This window comes from Caretta caretta, chromosome 4, assembly GCF_965140235.1.
Source record: "Caretta caretta isolate rCarCar2 chromosome 4, rCarCar1.hap1, whole genome shotgun sequence".
NCBI classification, from domain to species: domain Eukaryota; kingdom Metazoa; phylum Chordata; order Testudines; family Cheloniidae; genus Caretta; species Caretta caretta.
The window spans coordinates 62,219,210-62,237,268 of record NC_134209.1 but is presented as its reverse complement, the minus strand read 5'-3'; the positions used below and the strand labels follow the sequence as shown (position 1 = coordinate 62,237,268).

Sequence of the window (18,059 nt, the reverse complement as noted above, 5' to 3'; positions counted from 1 at the left end):
ATTGTGTGCTTTAACCACTATCTTATGCTTCCTCTGATGTACAGATATAGATTGTACACCTCCACCACTTCAGTCTCTTATTATTACAATGTGCCTGCTCTTCCAACACTTAAATGTTAGTCATTAATGGACATTGAAAATATTTCTTTGGTAGTCTCAGAATCTGATTCTCTTGTTCTTTATATAATGAATATGAAAAGATGTTAAAATAGATTTCACACTGATGACACACATGCTGCCACCCCCTAAGAATCACTTAGGAAAACTCTACTGTCCACTGGAGATCACGATCCACTTAAAATTGACATTTACACCTGGCTGAGTAGTTCTTGTAGCCATGCAGTAATAGTGACTGGCCAGTAGATGGCGTACCTGCAGCAGGCAGCAGTAAGTCTATGCGGGCCAGGCAAGGGATGACGACCGCAGAGACACCTCGCAGCCGTGACTCCCCCCTTGCTTGTCAGCAGCTGGGCGCCTGACAGGGACAGGGGGAAAAGAGCAACATGGGAAAGAGGAGGAGGAATGGCACTGAGCCAGCCTTCAACACAAAGGCCCCAGCGGCAGGCTGAGTGAGGCTTTTCCCAGTACAGAGTGTATGTCCTGCTGGTGACCGCTCCAGTCGGAGAGAGGGAGCCATTGAGGAGAAGGAAGTAGTCAGGGGAGGTCCTATCCCCCTTGCAGAGTATAGCTACCTCATCCCAAAGCCTACAGCAGCCTGAGGGGCTTTAGCTGTTTGCTGGTGTTTTGTTTATTCCCTGTGTAAATGGATGTAGGACCCAAGGAGAGGTGGAAATCTCAGAATGGCTGCCTCCTGCCTCACAGACAACTGGGGACAATCAACAAATAAAGCAGGAGCAGACAGGCCTCACGCTGTTGCTGTTGCCACACAGAGGCTGGCTTCTGCATGCCCACACCCAGACTTTACTTTAGTTCCCAAGCTGCAAGGCTACAGCGGTCTTGTTAGAAACAGGTTTGGTGCATGTGTGTTGTTGGTGTTAAGAGGGGAACTCTTGGGGAAGACGGGGCGGGGAGGGGGGTGGCAAGAGCCTGTAGAGCAGCAGTGCTGCGGCACAAGGCCCCTGTTGCTGAGGGGTGGGGACTGAGCTCTTGCTGAAGTTCTGGAGTGGCAGAGCTGTTGTGGCTGGCAGGGGAAGAGCAGTTGCTGAAAGGAGGCTGGTGGGGGCAGACCTTTAGCTACTGGGCTGACCTCCAGTTGCTGCAAGTGGGAACAGAATTCTTGCCATTGGTGGGAAGGGAAAAGTTTTTCTGCTGCTTGGGTGCTATTGGGCCCCCATATCTGGGTGCTGATCTTGACAAATGATCTGTGTTCCAACAAATGTTGAAGTGATACGATCCTTTTGGGGGGTTACTGCTCCTGAGAGTTTGGTTTGAGGAGCGAGCCTTGAACAGGAGACGCTGCTTGTGCCACAAAGATCCCACCCTGACTTGAGTAGTGGGTAGCTGACAGCCCTAGCCCACTGGTTGCAGAAGCAGGGAACCATCTTTTGTGGATTCAGTATAGCTCATTTCTTACACATAAATTTCTCATAAGTTTTCAAAACCAGTATGAAATGTGCACATCTGTAAAGGCACAACCCTTTTAGGATTCACTACAGCTGTAAATTGGTAGCATTTGATTGGTAGATTTAACAATAAAACAGCTTTATCTCCGTGCCTATGGAAAACGAATTAATCTAGACAGAGTTCCCAGTTCTGCTGAAAGCAGAAAACACTACTACATGAAGAGAATCCAGATCCTTTGAGATCCAGTTCTCAGTTTAGATATGATTCTTAGCATTTGTTTTTTTAAAAAGTTTTATTTCTGCTTTTATTTTTAGATTTAAAAGTATTTAGTGAATTATATCGATATAAAATTACATTTTATATACTTGAATTACACTTGTATTGTGGGGAACAGTGTTGTGCAAATTTTTCTAAAAGTTGTGGCATTGCATTCACTGCAAAGGGAGCAGAGTGAAGTTAGTTCCACTTTACATGAGTTTTGAATACTTAAAATTTCTAAGCTTTGTAATGTCTGAATCTTTTAAGAAAATTCCAATAATTTATTTAAGATTTCAGCTTAAGTAACAAAGAGAGTCTTCCACCTTAACTCCAAGTTAATAAAGTTTCTCCTCTCCCTCCATTAGAACCCGGTGAGCTATTCACAGTGAACAATTTATTCAAATGTTTGCTGTTTGTAAATTATTTGTTTACTACTTATGCTGTATAATTGGTCATTTAAGTTACATGGGGTATTGTTTCTGTTCCCGATTAGATGCGTCCCAAACCACAAAGAGCTTTCAAGATGGCCAGGCAAACACTTCAAGTGTAAATACTCATGCAAATACAAGTTCACACACATGTTTGGAACATTCACTGAATAGTACAGAGTTCACTGACCTAAAAGTGGGGCAAATACCATTGAAATTAATTTGTAGTTGTATTGAGTTAGCGTTTATGAGGACTTTTTTGCAGTATTTGCCCAGTTCTTGTCTGCTGGTGACTGGGGAGGGTGCGGGGGAAAAGTCTCTGTATCCCTTTTTCTGTAGCCAAGTTTATCACCCCAGATTCAGCAGTGATATGCTAGATGGAAATCCATCCAACAGGATCATGACCTGGGTTAATTGAAATGCTGATCCATTCTTTAAGAAATAAAGCATTTACAAATTGGAATTCTCTGAAGTAACACTTGCTCACTTTATACAGCTAGCAGGTGCGCTCCAAATAGAGCAGAAGAGCTAAACTCTACTGAATCTCTGGTCTAGACATAGGCCACTACATGAACTCCCAGGCTAACAAACATACTAGCTAACCTATCAGTATTTCATGGGAGTCTTCTATTTACAAGACGACTACTGTTTTTCTAGTGCAGCACTTCTCCAGCCTGATCCTTCAAGCCTCACTCACTCTGAATAGTGCGTAGACAAGTCCTCATTCCCATGTAGTTAGAGGAATTATTGGCACAAGTGCTACTCAGTATTACCAAGAGTTGAAGAATAGGGACCTTAAAAGGAGATCGGCCCCTCTGGTGAATTCTCATAGAGCTAGTTAGTTGCTACTTTCTATCAAATCCGGGGATCAAATCCAGGCACAGTCTATCTCGGTGGAAATGGCAGCATTTTCTAGGGGCTCCATGTAAAACATCTTCAAAATGTTAATTGTTTTGTATGTTCTTTCATCTGGTATCTTTGGAGGGGCAGGGGGGAAGGTTGAAGTGAAGATTTTATTAGCTTACCTCTTGACAGCTGATCATGCTATGTAGTATTGTTATCCTCATTTAGTATCTGCAGAATTTCCATTCAAAATAGGGAAACTTTTATTTCTGAACTGGGTTGAGCATGTTTCCCTTGATGCTGGACTTCTGTATTTGAAATCATAATTGTTTAGTACTGTAGAATTATAATTGAATCATGTAAAATAGAACTGGAAAAGCTCAATTAGATCATCTAGTTCATCTCCCTGCTAGTATAGGACTATTCCTTACCAGATATTGTAGTGCTTTTGTCCAGTGCAGTTTTAAATGTCTCCGGGGATGGGGCTTCCGTCTCATCCCATAGGCAAATATTCCACAGCCTACACATAGTACTATTAGAACTCTCTTCCTGATGTTTAACCTAAATTTCTCTTTTCTTAAATACATTCAGTTTCCCCTAGATTTATCACCTCGTACCATTCTAAATAATTCTGGTCATTTCTTGATATTGACCCCCTCAAACAGGCTGTGTTCTTTTCTCCACACCTTATTCCTTTGTCAGTACAGCTATAGATGTTTAAGTCTTCTATTCTTTCCTCGCTATTCTGTCCCTCCAGGCCTCTAACCATTTTTCCCATTCTTCTTTGAACTTCCATGTTGGAAGTGATTTTTGTAAAGTTTGTCCCCATTAAACTGCAGTTCTGCCCTGAAAAAGGAGAGCGGCATCATAGGGCTCCATGTTTATTACAAGTCAAATCTTCGTGAAGTGGTGTTGTAGCCATGTTGGTCCCAGGATATTAGAGAGACAAGGTGGGTGAGGTGTAATATCTTTTATGGGACCAACTTCTGTTGGTGAGAGACATAAGCTTTTGAGCTTACACAGAGAAGAAGAGCTCTCTGTAAGCACGAAAGCTTATGTCTCTCACCAAAAGAAGTTGGTCCAATAAAAGATATTACACCTCACCCACCTTGTCCCTTTAAGTCAGGGGTGGGCAAACTATGGCCCGCGGGCCACATTTGGCCCGTCGGACATTTTAATCCAGCCCTCGAGCTCCAGCGGGAGAGCGGGGTCTGGGGCTTGCCCTCCTCCAGCGGGGGAGCGGGGTCCGGGGGCTTGCCCCGCTCCGCATGTGCCGTGGCTCCGCACAGCTCCCGGAAGCAGCTGCATGTCTCTCCTCCGGCTCTTACTCATAGCGGCAGCCAGGGGGCTCCGCATGCTGCTCCCACTGCAAGTGCCGCCCTCACAGCTCCCATTGGCCAGGAACTGCAGCCAATGGGAGCTGGAGGGGCAGTGCCTGTCTGCACCTCTGCGTAGGAGCCGGAGGGGGGATATGCTGCTGCTTCCGGGAGCTGCTTGAGGTAAGCGCCGCCCGGTGCCTGCACCCCTGACCTCCTCCCATGCCCCAATTCCTTATTCCCAGCCCAGAGCACCCTCCTGCACCCCAAACCTCTCATCTCCAGCCCCACCCCAGAGCCTGCACCCCCCAGCCGGAGCCCTTACCACCTCCCGCACCCCAACCCCAATTTCATGAGCATTCATGGCCCACCATACAATTTCCATACCCATTCATGGCCCTCAGGACAAAAAGTTTGCCCACCCCTGCTCTAAGTCAAATCTGGTCAGTTTACAAGTGAAAGATTGTTTTCTCTAATTGACAGCCCTGCAAACTCAGTCTGGAATCAGACAGTCAACTTGAGTTCTTTCCGGCTCATATATTACACTAATAATAATTCTGGAATCAGAACTTAGAATCATGTTCTGTTCATCATGCAAAAGCAGTAAAAGAATCCGGCTCACTCTCTCATACCATAGTTGTGTTGGCTATTCTACTAAAAAGTAGTAAAAGCTTATTTTGCTCAGTGAAGTAAAGCAAAAATGACAATGAGTGCATGTGGGGATGAGAGCAGTTTTGTGTGGGTAGCTAACCTATCTTACTTACATGGCCATGTTTCCAAATGGAAGTCCTTTTTAATGTTCACCTTGTGGACACTTTCTCCAGTGAACACTATGGCGATGAAAAAAGTATTCCAAAGGTTTTGGAAGATTTCTGGCTTTTTAAAACTCCATCAGCTTAAAAAAGTTCTTAACTGCTGGGCCTCCAAAAAATCATGATTGTATTTTTCTTTCCCTTGGATAGTGATACAAAATGTATGAAGATTGGATTTTGTGATTAAACAATGTATGTTGAAATAAGATACCTTTTTCTAGGTGCCTCTTAAAACTTTTCCATCAATTTTTACTTCAGACTCTCTGGAGAGACTTGCTGCTACATATGCAAATCTTGACAGAACTTACTATCTTATTCTTAAAATCTGAAGCCCTGAAGCCTACATCATGCTTTCTTTAGAAGGTAAGGTTAAGGGAATTTGTTTTTATATACCAGGAGTCCAAAAGGAAGATATTTGCTGGTTGGAGGTCCAGTCCTGGGTGTATTGCTGATGATTTAATTGGTAACATGATTGGTCACTTCGTTCCACATTGAAATAATATGGGTGAAGAAGTGTCAGAAGAAAGGATTAAATGGAACTCAGCCTGCATACATGTAGCTGGAAAATAGTTAACGTCTGTTAGATTACCATAAGAACCCCTGCAAGGTTACCTCTCAGGTAGAGAAACATATACTGTGTCACAGACAAACAGATAAACAGTACCTTGACTAAAATGAACATGAACAGAAAAATATTAACCTGCCATCTTCTAAGGCTGATATAGAACTGTTTTGCAGATTCTTGTATTCCTTTATATTTTCCTATATTATGATTCCCCCCCCCCATATATATAAAATTCAGAAAAGATAAGATAGATCAGTAGTAATCTGCTGCCTATAGACTATAGGTGATGAGATCCTTCAAGCTCGCACTCTCGATATTTTACGAAGTTAGATATGTGACAGTATGGAGACCCTAAAGTACTTTTATGTTGCATGGCAAGCTTGTTCATTATTAGAACTCTACAAAAAGTCAGCTGAAAATTATATAACTAACGTCCTGGGAAATGCAAACTGCTCTAAATTAGAGAGTCGGGTGAGCTGCTAAAACCAACAAGTAACATTCCAACTGAAAATACTGCACTGGGATCCTGTTACAAATGTTTGATTTGTTTATTAGGGTGCATGAATCCAACCTTGATGGTCAAAGAAATGGAAATGTGAATTGATCACCAAAAGAACACTGTTAAGGAAATAAATATCTGAACAAAAAAAGCAGGGGAAGGAAATGGACACACTGTAGCTCATTGTCATTTACATGTATACGGTCCAATTCACCCTCTCCTCTGTTATTTATACCAGTCCGAAGTGAGCTTAAAATGCTCCCAGATCAAAATGGTAGCATTTTATACCCACTTCGGTCTGCTGTGAGTGACAACACAAAGTGCAGCCCAATGGGAAATCAGGCCCATAGAGTTAAGCAAGGAACTTTCCCACAATGTCACAGGTAACCAACACAACCTTGTGGTGGTGATTTTTCATATTTTTTAAAATATATCTAAGTCAAGTCTCTTCTCTAAATCCCCAAGTGGCTTCGCAAAACTGTGCATAGGCTTCTAAGTCATTTAAGGTACATCTACACTGCAGTGAAAGACATGGGGCACTGTTGCAGCTGGCCTGTGTCCGCTGACTTGGGTTTGCAGGGATTGAGCTGCAGGGCTAAACATTTCAGTGTAGATGTTTGGGCTTCACTGTAACCTGGGCTCTGAGACCACAAGTGGGAGGGCCTCAGAGCCCGAGTACTAGACTGCAATTTTTAGCCCCACAGTCCACGAGCCCTAGTCAATTGACCAAGGCTCTGAGACTCGGTGCTGCAGGTTTTTTATTGCAATGTAGCCAAACCCTTAGGCATTTTTGGAGACTTTTACACAATATTTTTAACAATTTGACACAAATGCAATAGACACTTACAACAACATTTGTGGTTTTATTATATCAGCCAAGTGTGAATATGACCCTTTGTACTCCTGGTTTTGCTGGTTCTGGAGCATTAGCCAAAGGTTAATTAAGGAGGCATGACACTGCTGATACCTCCCCATCGTTGCTATGCTGAAGCCACCAGGGAGTTGATCTGTGAAATAGCAGTGCAATATGACTTCATTTTTGTATTCTGGTTCTTAAACAAGCCATATCCAGATATGCCCTACAATTCCATATTAAGTACAGTTTTAATAAATAGAGACTACCTGAAAAAACCAGCCACACTGTTAAACAGTCTAGCTTACTCTCCTGCTGCTTCCCCCCTGCTAGATTAACTGTAAGGTCAGTAGGTAGAGGTAAAGAGGAAAAAAAAAGTGGCTGCACAGGAGGAAGGATGGTCTCACAGTGAAGGTACAAGATTTGGGTTCTTTTCCCAGCTCTGTCACCGATTTCTGCTGTGATTTTGGGAAAATCAGTTTGTCTCTGTGCCTCTCTTTCCCCAACTTTTAAAGTGGGATCCTTGCCTCATGCTTAGGAGACTGAATTCATTAATGTTTGTGAAGTGCTGTGAGATTTTGGTCCTCTGTAATTGTAAAATGTTATTAAGGTCGGCCACTGGTGCTGCCTGTGTCACAGGGAGTTGGCCTCTCAGCTCCATTAGGTGCCTTTGAAAATCTCACCCTGAACTATTCCCACTCTAAAGCTGTGGTCTTCTCTTGCTTGCTTGGGGAGAGTCCGATAACTCAGTATCCGTGGGTAAATCACATTTAATTATTTGTACGGTTTCTCACAGCTATACAACCTTTTTGTTTCAAATAGTGCAAAAAAATAAGAGTCCAGTATTGCAAAAAATTAAATAGTTGAAAACTGTGTGTGTTTGTGGTAGAGCTCAAGGGGCTCAGAGGACTTGGCTTCGGAGGGAACTTTCAAGACTGGCAACAAGGGCCCTGAACTTTAAAAGTTAAAATCCTACACTGAAGATAAGACTCACAGGAGCCAATGAACATGATTTAAAAAGAGGTAATCTCCTACTGCTGTCACTATCACTTATCCAGCTGCATGACCGAGTCAACTCCAGCATAGGCAGTGCCTCCTGTCAGTCATTAAGAAGGAGCGCTATGTGTGTTAGAGCAGACTCAGAGCAACACAGTAGTGGGTCAGCCAGATGAGCAGCAGAGGCCATGGAAGGAGGCTTTCTTTCATTTAAACAAATGGGCAAAGGGGAAGGCAGGGAAGAGAGAGGGGTCAGAAATGCCCTGTCCTCTTAACACCTCTGTGGGTACAGGAAATAAAAGGAATTGTTGCTCTCTTTTACTGCAAGGGTGCGGGAGCTTCCTTCAGCTTATCCACTGCAGCAAAGCCTGGGAGTTGACTCTCAATCTCTGGGTATGAGGATGCTGTTTGTACTGCTCTCAAGCAACACTTAGCAGCTGGTTGTAATTATGTATTGCAGCTTCAGAGGAAGTTGCTGGCTGTGGGGAGTGTGCAGTGCTTGGCTGCAGATCTGCTGTTCTTAAGGGTACAATGGAGATGTACAGAGTAAAAACAGTGGCACAGAATGAAGGGGAGGGTGGAAACCTAATTATCCCCCACTTGAACTGGCTCCCTTGTTGAGTCATTACATGTTTGTGAAAGTCCCTTGACATAACATATGTATCCCCCAAATGAAGTCAGATGAGGCAAAGTCACATTCAAATGCCAAGAACTCCTGCCACTAAGGACTAAAACTAAAAAACAAGCATCTGAATCCACCCAAAAAACTATTCTTTTTTGTTTTTTCCTACTACCCTGCATCAAAAAAAGTTTATGTTAAGCCTTTTGGAAAGAAAAAACTGCATCAGGCTGACATATTGTAATGACTATTTTTGGCCTTACCATTAAAAATTGCAGAGTTATAAATAGAGCTGTGCAAAATGCAGCTATTTTGATTTTTCACATGGGTTCATGCAAACAAGGGTTTTGTTTGTTTGTTTCAGTCCACCTGGGTTCTCATCACCCCCCTACCTCATCCCAGATTTTGCTTTGAATGCAAAAGAACCCAAAAACTGAAAGAATAATTCAGCCAGAATCAGAGTTTTGCAAGATTCCGACCCATTTATTGTTCTAGGACAGTGGTTCTCAACGTACCCCTGGGGGTACACAGAGAACTACCAGGGGTACATCAACTCATCTATATATTTGTCTAGTTTTACAACTGGACACGTAAAAAGCATTAGCAAAGTCAGTACAAACTAAAATTTCATACCCACAATGACTTGTTTATACTGCTCTATATACTATACACTGAAATGTAAGTATAGTATTATATTCCAATTGATTTATTTTATAATTATATGGTAAAAAGGAGAAAGTAAGCAATTTTTCAGTAATAGTGTGCTGTGACACTTTTGTATCTTTATGTCTGAGTTTGCAAGCAAGTAGTTTTTAAGTGAGGTAAAACTTGGGGATATGCAAGACAAATCAGACTCCTAACAGGAGCACAGTAGTCTGGAAAGGTTGAGAGCCACTGCTCTAGGATCATCTAGAATTGGCCTAGATTCACCTGTAATATACAGTCCCTTTGGTGAATCTGGACAAAGTCTTGGTTTTGTAATGAAAACAAAAATAAGGCAAGTTTTGTCTGGCTGTGGACTTTGTAACAAAAGCTCTGGTTATAAACCTCAGGAAAACAGCATTTAAAATTAAAGTGACCAATACATCTTAAGTAGAGAGCATAGCAGCAACAAAGTGTTGCTATCAAATCTGTACATCTGGAGCAACTGATCTAGATCAGTGGTTCTCAACCAGGAGTACACGTGCCCCTGGGGGTACACAGAGGTCTTTCAGGGTGGGTGTTCAACTCATCTAGGTATTTGCCTAGTTTTACAACAGGGCCCATAAGCACTAGCAAAGTCAGTACAAACTAAAATTTCATACAGACAATGACTTGTTTATACTGCTTTATATACTGTACACTGAAATGTAAGTACAATATTTATATTCCAGTTGATTAATTTTAGATTATATTATTATTGGTAGTCCATCGCTGATGATTATGACAATAATAATAATAAAACCTACGTGGGAAATTTTTAAGTGAGAAAGCTGTTGCACAGGGGCAGTCCCACTCTGTCAGCTGTGGAAGCCAGATTCCAGCGGCACAAAAAATCGTTATGGCTGGGGACTTCCTTAGCTGCACTGGGTGACCAGGACAGCTTCAGAGCCTTGTCATGCTCCCTGTTCCCCACAGCACGTTGCTGAACCACTTTCATGGCCGCTGAATCACAAATTGATTTTCTCCGCTCAGTCCACAGAAACAGTCTTTGCATACTAGAGAGAGGCAGTTTCCCTATCTCACCAAGGGCAAAAGTCCCATTGGCTACCCTCACCTGGTTTGGCCCACTCGGCAAAGCGGTTTCCTGGGGTGTGGCCGCTGTTGCATGCAAGCAGCTACTTGGAGCCACAGGTGAGAGCTGGGTGTAGATGTGGACCAAAGCGGATGAACTACTCCCAAAGGAGCACGACATGTTCCTCCAATAGAGGTACTACCCCTCCCCTAGTCCCCCATACACCCCATTAATTTTATAATTATACAGTAAAAATGAGAAAGTAAGGAATTTTTCAGTAATAGCATGCTGTGACATTTTTGTATTTTTATGTCTGATTTTGTAAGCAAGTAGTTTCTAAGTGAAGTGAAGCTTGGGAGTGGTATGCAAGACAAATCAGATTCCTGAAAGGGGTACAGTAGTCTGGAAAGGGTGAGAGCCACCAACTTGCTCTTGATAGAGAAGAAACATCTTATCCATGGCTATTCTCCGTTGTTAGAGGCAATCATCAACTCCCTGGCCTCTGGCTGCAACCTTGCAGATTTTGGCCTCCAGAGGCAACCATGAGCCAACAGTGACCTTGAACACTTGAAGCAGCTGAGGTTCATGTTGGACTCAAGATATCTGTGTGGACAAGAGAAGCCTGGTTATCTTCTGAGGTAAATGTACCTCAGAGCTCTGACTAAAGTCAATAAATGTTACTTCTCAGCAACAGCACTTCAAAGAATTATCCAACTGAACTCTCTTGGGTTGTAACCAATCTGATTAATCCAGACTGCTTCACTATATCAGTAGCTATTTTAGCTGTTGTGAGTTTGTGCTGTTCTGTATGGATAGTTTAGATGGACTTTCCCTGTGAACCTCACAGATTTCATCTGTGTCCTGATGGAGTGACTGAATTATATTGTCAGCTGGACATGTCAAAATTACTTTCCTGGGGTTGAGGACAAGGTGTCAAGTAGGTGGTTCAGTTTGTGGGTCACATCACAAGGCAGGACTGTGTCCATATGTATGACCATCTGAGCAGATGATAACTGGAAATACTAATTTACCCAAGTCTTGCATGGATCTCCATTAGCTATTTTTTTGGAGAGCTAATGGGACAGAGTCCCCAGTTTGCTCCCTTTTTGCTACTCACATGGTGCAAAGAGAGCAGAAACCTCTGCTAAATCTCTGTGGAAGATAACCCTGACACAGGGGAGTCCTCACCAGCCATAAGCCCAGAGAGGCAGCTCACACACCTTCCTCCCAGTAACACTCAAAGCAGGGAGCATAATGGAAGAAAGATGGGTGAGTGGTCAGCATGCAGTGTACTACAGTAATCCCCAGCTGTTCCTAGAGGACCATACCCAGCTGGTGCTAATTGAAGCAGCCTTCATGATGTCTTAGCTTATGCATTGCAATGACTGCCTAAGATAGATAATCTGGAGCCTTAACCAACTCCCCCATACTTTTGCTCTCAGCAAAATCTGTACACAGCAAAGAACTTGCCCCAATGACTCTAAGCCAGGGGTGGGTAAACTTTCTGGCCCAAGGGCCACATCGGGGTGGGGAAATTGCATGCAGGGCCATGAGTGTAGGGCTGGGGCAGGGGGTTGGGTTGCAGGAGGGAGTGCAGGATGTGGGAGGGGGTGCGGTCTGCAGGAAGGGGCTCAGGGCACAGGAGGGGCACAGGAGGGGTGCAGGGTGTATGAGAGGGCTCAGGGCAGGTGTGCAGGGAGGGGTGCGGGATGGGGCTCAGGGCAGGATGTTGGGGTGTGGGATGTGGCGGGGGCTCAGGACAGGGGGTTGGGGTGCAGGAGGGGTGCATTGGAGGAACAGGGCAGGAGGTTGGGGTGTGGGGTGCAGGAGGGGTTCAGGATGCGGGTTCCAGCCCAGCCCTGCTTACCTTGAGTGGCTCCAGGGTGGCAGCAGCACGCAGCAGGGCTAAGGCAGGCTCCCTGCCTGCTCTGGCCCCGCACCGTGCTGCATTGGGAAGCAGGCAGCACCATGTCCCTGTGGCCCCTGGAGGGGGGCTGGCGGCTCTGTGTGCTGCCGTCGCCTGCAGGTACTTCCCCCGAAGCTCCCATTGGCTGTGGTTCCCCATTCCTGGCCAATGGGAGCTGCAGGGGGCGGTGCCTGCAGGTGAGGGCAGTGTGCGGAGCCATCTGTCCCCCCAGGGGCCGCAGGGACATGGTGCCAAACACTTCTGGGAACAGCGCGGGGCCCTTGGCACCATGGGGGTGGCAATCCTGTGGGCCGGATCTGGCCTGCGGGCCTTAGTTTGCACACCCCGCTCTAAGCACTGTCTTTAGTGGTACTTTATTATTTCCATGCAAACTGAGAGAGGCACTTTCATACAGCGTAGCTCTGTAGAGAGAAATAGTTTGAGGCTTACATGTAGAACACAAATGATCAGAATCATGGCTGTTTCTAAGGCAGGTACAGTGTTAGGCAGCTGGACACGGTTGGTCACAGACACGTAACTGGCTTGAGACTAGATAGGGAGGCAATTTCATTCTTTCTTTTCGTTGCTTTGTATAGGGTAACATAACTTTTAGTGATTGACTATGTTTAACATAAATGCTGAAACATAAAACACATACTGTGTAATATTAGCATATGGATAATGTATCTTAATGATTTATGAAAATAAATGATGTCCTTATATTTATGATTGCCAAGATCACCTCACTGTGCCTATCCATAGTCTCACAGTTGAGACGTACAATGGGGATGTCTGAATGGGCCCCAGTGTCTGTGTGGAATTTATAGTTGCTGAGGAATAGCTTTAATGTAATTGCCTCTTTTGTCCCTACTTCAGCTTGTTGTCTCTTCACATGAGGTCTTTTGGGCAAGCTCCATCCTTTCCTTTATTTCCTGCTCCTTTTCAAAGATGTGTCTTCTTCCATCTAGAAGTCTATCTTCATTGATAAATAGCATAGTAGTTAATGACAGTAATAATCAGAGCATGCCCATGCAGTCAGGTTTTTTTTAAATCCAGTTATAAAGGAAAGTAGCTGGTGAGTACTTAACGATAGTTTGCCAGTTTTTAAAGAGACACTGTCAGCAACTCAAAAATGTAACCTTAATAACAATTACTTTAAAAAAAGTCATCCTCAGTCTGAAGTTCCATTATCTTATCTAAAAACAAGGACTATAGCATAGCTACAATCTCAGCCGGGTGACCCACCAACCACAAGCCTCAGGTGCTGTTTGATTGCAAGTACGTGTGTCCACAAAACAAAACAAGACCAGCAAGTCTAAATTTTGTCCTACCACCCTTAGCAGTGCCCTTTGAAGGCAGTTCTTTTCAGTGCCTCTTAAGGGCCTACAGCTGGAATACATATTTGTGTCAATGAAGGTACTGTGAGCATCTCCGTAAAGATTTTCACAATGCACAGATAGCAACAGACCTTTTATAGCTCATATAGTGCACCAACAATTTATGTAGTGGTGCTTTGAAGTTGGGTTGAGGTACTTGGAGCCATGATGCACTTTGGAGCAGCTTGGAACATCTTCAAATCTTCAAGGCAAAGATTAAAACAGCTACTAAGCTATAAGCAACTGTTCAGGGCTTTTCTTATAGTGCTGCCAGGGAGTAAAAAAATTCAAACAAATACATCTCTCTGTGTTACTTATGGCCCCCATCACTACCGTATGTGAGAGCACTATGATCTTTAATGTACTTTATCCTCACAAAACCTCTGTGAGGTAGAGAAGTACTATTGTTCCCATTATACAGTTGGGGAAGTGAGGTACAGAGAACTTGGTAGAGACCCATGGCACCCATGGAATTTTATACAAATTCCCCTAAATTTGCCTAATTAAAGGCCCTGTTTGGAGACATGGTGAACAACTGCATATCATAGAATATCAGCATTGGAAGGGACCTCAGGAGGTCATCTAGTTCAACCCCCTGGCTCAAAGCAGGACCAATCCCCAATTTTTGCCCCAGATCCCTAAATGGCCCCCTCAAGGATTGAACTCACAACCCTGGGTTTAGCAGGCCAATACTCAAACCACTGAGCTATCCCTCCCCCCCTAGGTATGTTAGCAACAAGAAGAAAGTCAAGGAAAGTGTGAGCCCCTTAATGAATGAGGGAGGCAACTTAGTGACAGAGGATGTGGAAAAAGCTAATGTACTCAGTGCTCTCTTTGCCTCTGTCTTCACGAACAAGGTCAGCTCCCAGACTACTGCACTGGGCAGCACAGCATGCGGAGGTGGTGACCAGCCCTCTGTGGAGAAAGAAGTGGTTCGGGACTATTTAGAAAAGCTGGACGAGCACAAGTCCATGGGGCCGGATGCGCTGCATCCGAGCGTGCTAAAGAAGTTGGCGGATGTGAATGCAGAGCCATTGGCCATTATCTTTGAAAACTCATGGTGATTGGGGGAGGTCCCGGATGACTGGAAAAAGGCTAATGTAGTGCCCATCTTTAAAAAAAGGGAAGGAGGAGGATCCGGGGAACTACAGGCCAATCAGCCTCACCCCAGTCCCTGGAAAAATCATGGAGCAGGTCCTCAAGGAATCAATTCCGAAGCACTTAGAGGAGAGGAAAGTGATCAGGAACAATCAGCATGGATTCACCACGGGCAAGTTATGCCTGACTAATCTAATTGCCTTCTATGACGAGATAACTGGCTCTGCGGATGAGGGGAAAGGAGTAGACATGTTATTCCTTGACTTCAGCAAAGCTTTTGACATGGTCTCCCACAGTATTCTTGCCAGCAAGTTAAAGAAGTATGGGCTGGATGAATGGATTACAAGGTGGATAGAAAGCTGGCTAGATCGTCGGGCTCAACGGGTAGTGATCAATGGCTCCATATCTAGTTGGCACCCAGTATCAAATGGAGTGCCCCAAGGGTCGGTTCTGGGGCCAGTTTTGTTCAATATCTTCATTAATGATCTGGAGGATGGCGTGGATTGCACCCTCAGCAACTTTGCAGATGACACTAAACTGGGAGGAGAGGTAGATATGCTGGAGGATAGGGATAGGATACAGAGGGACCTAGACAAATTGGAGGATTGGGCCAAAAGAAATCTGATGAGGTTCAACAAGGACACGTGCAGAGTCCTGCACTTAGGACGGAAGAATCCCATGCACCACTACAGACTAGGATCGAATAGTTAGGCAGCAGTTCTGCAGAAAAGGACCTAGAGGTTACAGTGGACGAGAAGCTGGATATAAGTCAACAGTGTGCCCTGGTTGCCAAGAAGGCTAACGGAATTTTGGGCTGTATAAGTAAGGGCACTGCCAGCAGATCGAGGGACATGGTCATTCCCCTCTATTTGACATTGGTGAGGCCTCATCTGGAGTACTGTGTCCAGTTTTGGGCCCCACACTACAAGAAGGATGTGAAAAAATTGGAAAACGTCCAGCGGAGGGCAACAAAAATGATTAGGGGACTGGAACACATGACTTATGAGGAGAGGCTGAGGGAACTGGGATTGTTTAGTCTGCAGAAGAGAAGAATGAGGGGGGATTTGATAGCTGCTTTCAACTACCTGAAAGGGGGTTCCAAAGAGGATGGATCTAGACTGTTCTCAGTGGTAGCAGATTACAGAACGAGGAGTATTGGTCTCAAGTTGCATTCGGGGAAGTTTAAGTTGGATATTAGCAAAAACTTTTTCACTAGGAGGGTGGTGAAGCACTGGAATGCATTACCTAGGGAGGAGGTGGAATCTCCTTCCTTTGAAGTTTTTAAGGTCAGGCTTGACAAAGTCCTAGCTGGGATGATTTAGTTGGGGATTGGTCCTGCTTTGAGCAGGGGGTTGGACTAGATGACCTCCTGAGGTCCCTTCCAACCCTGATATTCAATGGTTCTATGATATCCCACTGAAGTCAATAGAACTGTGGGTACCTGAGCACCTTTGAAAGTCTGGTGACTTATTTACAATATTATATCTAAATATTAATTTAGGTGCCTAATTTTAGTCAATATTGACAAATTTGGCAGTTTTCCAACCACATAATTGTTGTTTTTATTAGCATTTTTCCAAAGAATCCAAGAGGCACAAATCCATGTTATTGACTAATAGCCTGTAAAACCTTGCCTTAAAACATAACATTTTTGAGTTATGAGAGTTCAGAAAAGAACCTGAAACCAGACAATTTATTTGTTGGCAAGCTTAGAACTTAAACAGCTGGATTTCCCCCCCACACACACAATTTTACAAAGAATTTGCTCCTAGGCTGAAACCTTTTAACTAGAGCATGTTTTTACAGCCAACCTCTAAAGTCCTCAAAGTACAGGGTTTACAGTATAATGGAAGCACTGACAAAGCCTTAACTGTAGCAATGGTATGGATGTTGCTATAGGTTGATAATATCCAGAGTTATTTTTTCTCATTAGACATAAATTTAATAATTTGAAGATACAAGAAAAACTTTCCTTTTGGTGGTAGGAGTGATAATGGTGGAGAAATGGTCTAAATCTATTTTATGTAATATTCTTTTTAATAACAATGTCTATTAAAGACATCTGTTGAAAGTCTGTAATGCTGATTTAATAGGGAGAAAAAATAACAGTTCTTTAGCAATCCTGTCTTCAGTTTAACATTATGAACTGTTAAGAGAGGGTTTATGTGTACGACATTATTAACTGGAATTCTGTTCAAATTGAAATCAGGCCTACTGCCTTGACTGATCCTCAGTATGTTAGGTTTTTACAATAAAAACTTTTAACTGGACAAAAGAATTAAGTATAATTTTACATTCATTAGGATTTTCAAAATTCACCAGGCTGTGCAGAGAAATTTCTAATCACCTATATTCTGACTTGTAATATATGACCTCTCTAGCAATATAAAGCTGCAACAAAAAAATCATTGATTTACTATACCAGATCATTACTGTAACTATGGAGAGAGACAGAGAAAATCCACCTCCAAAATGATTGAATTATAAATTGTAATAAAACACCCAATATTTTATACATACGTTGTCAGGTTTGAAAGACACATGTTTTAGTTACAAGAGGGACTAGGGCAGAGGGAGTTGGAGACAGAAGTCCAAAGGCCCTGTCCTGAAAGAAAGCGTACTTATAGAAATTAAATACTGAATTTAAATTAATCATGTTGGTCCCTGGCTATGTTTAACATCACTGTAATTTAATTTTAAAACTTAAATGATAGAGATTAAAACAAACATAAAACATGTCTTTTTATCACTTGAATTTGAAGAGGCCTCATGTTTTCCATGCCTGTGGCCTTGATGATTTTTTTGGCAGCACTGCCAGTGATAAAAGGAATAACTCACCACTGTCAGGGAATGTGGCTGTTTCATCACCTGCATGAAAGGCCAGCATAACTCCATGGTGATTGCTGTCTAAATGAGTTATATAGTTTCTTCATATACTTTTTGACTGAAAAGTGATAACTCAGGTAATGAATTATTTGGCATTCATTTCTGAGAGAATCTGCTCTTTATTTTTACAAATCATAGAGCATCTTTCAAGTATCCATTTTTAAAGCAATGCTTTCATATAGACTACAGTGAATTAATTTCTAATATGTCTTTAGATTAGCAAATGGACAGTAAAATTAGACTTCTCTATCAACCCTTTGCTTTGTTGACCATGAGAGTTGAGTTCCAGAAGTAGAACTGGAAAAATTTGAAATGTGTGCCAAAAGGTGCCTCTTTTCTAAACTAAGCAGGGCTGTCACTAGGGAG

General features: G+C 43.2%; 1 protein-coding gene across 1 annotated transcript in view; it reads left to right on the top strand.

Annotated features, from left to right (window-relative positions):
• Positions 1 to 622: 622 nt before the first annotated feature.
• MAML3 (mastermind like transcriptional coactivator 3) overlaps positions 623 to 18,059 on the top strand; it is a 391,103-nt gene continuing 373,666 nt past the window's right edge. Inside the window, exon 1 of the mRNA XM_075127682.1 lies at positions 623 to 970. The gene's annotated coding sequence lies outside the window, so the exon portion shown is untranslated. The remainder of the gene's footprint in view (positions 971 to 18,059) is intronic.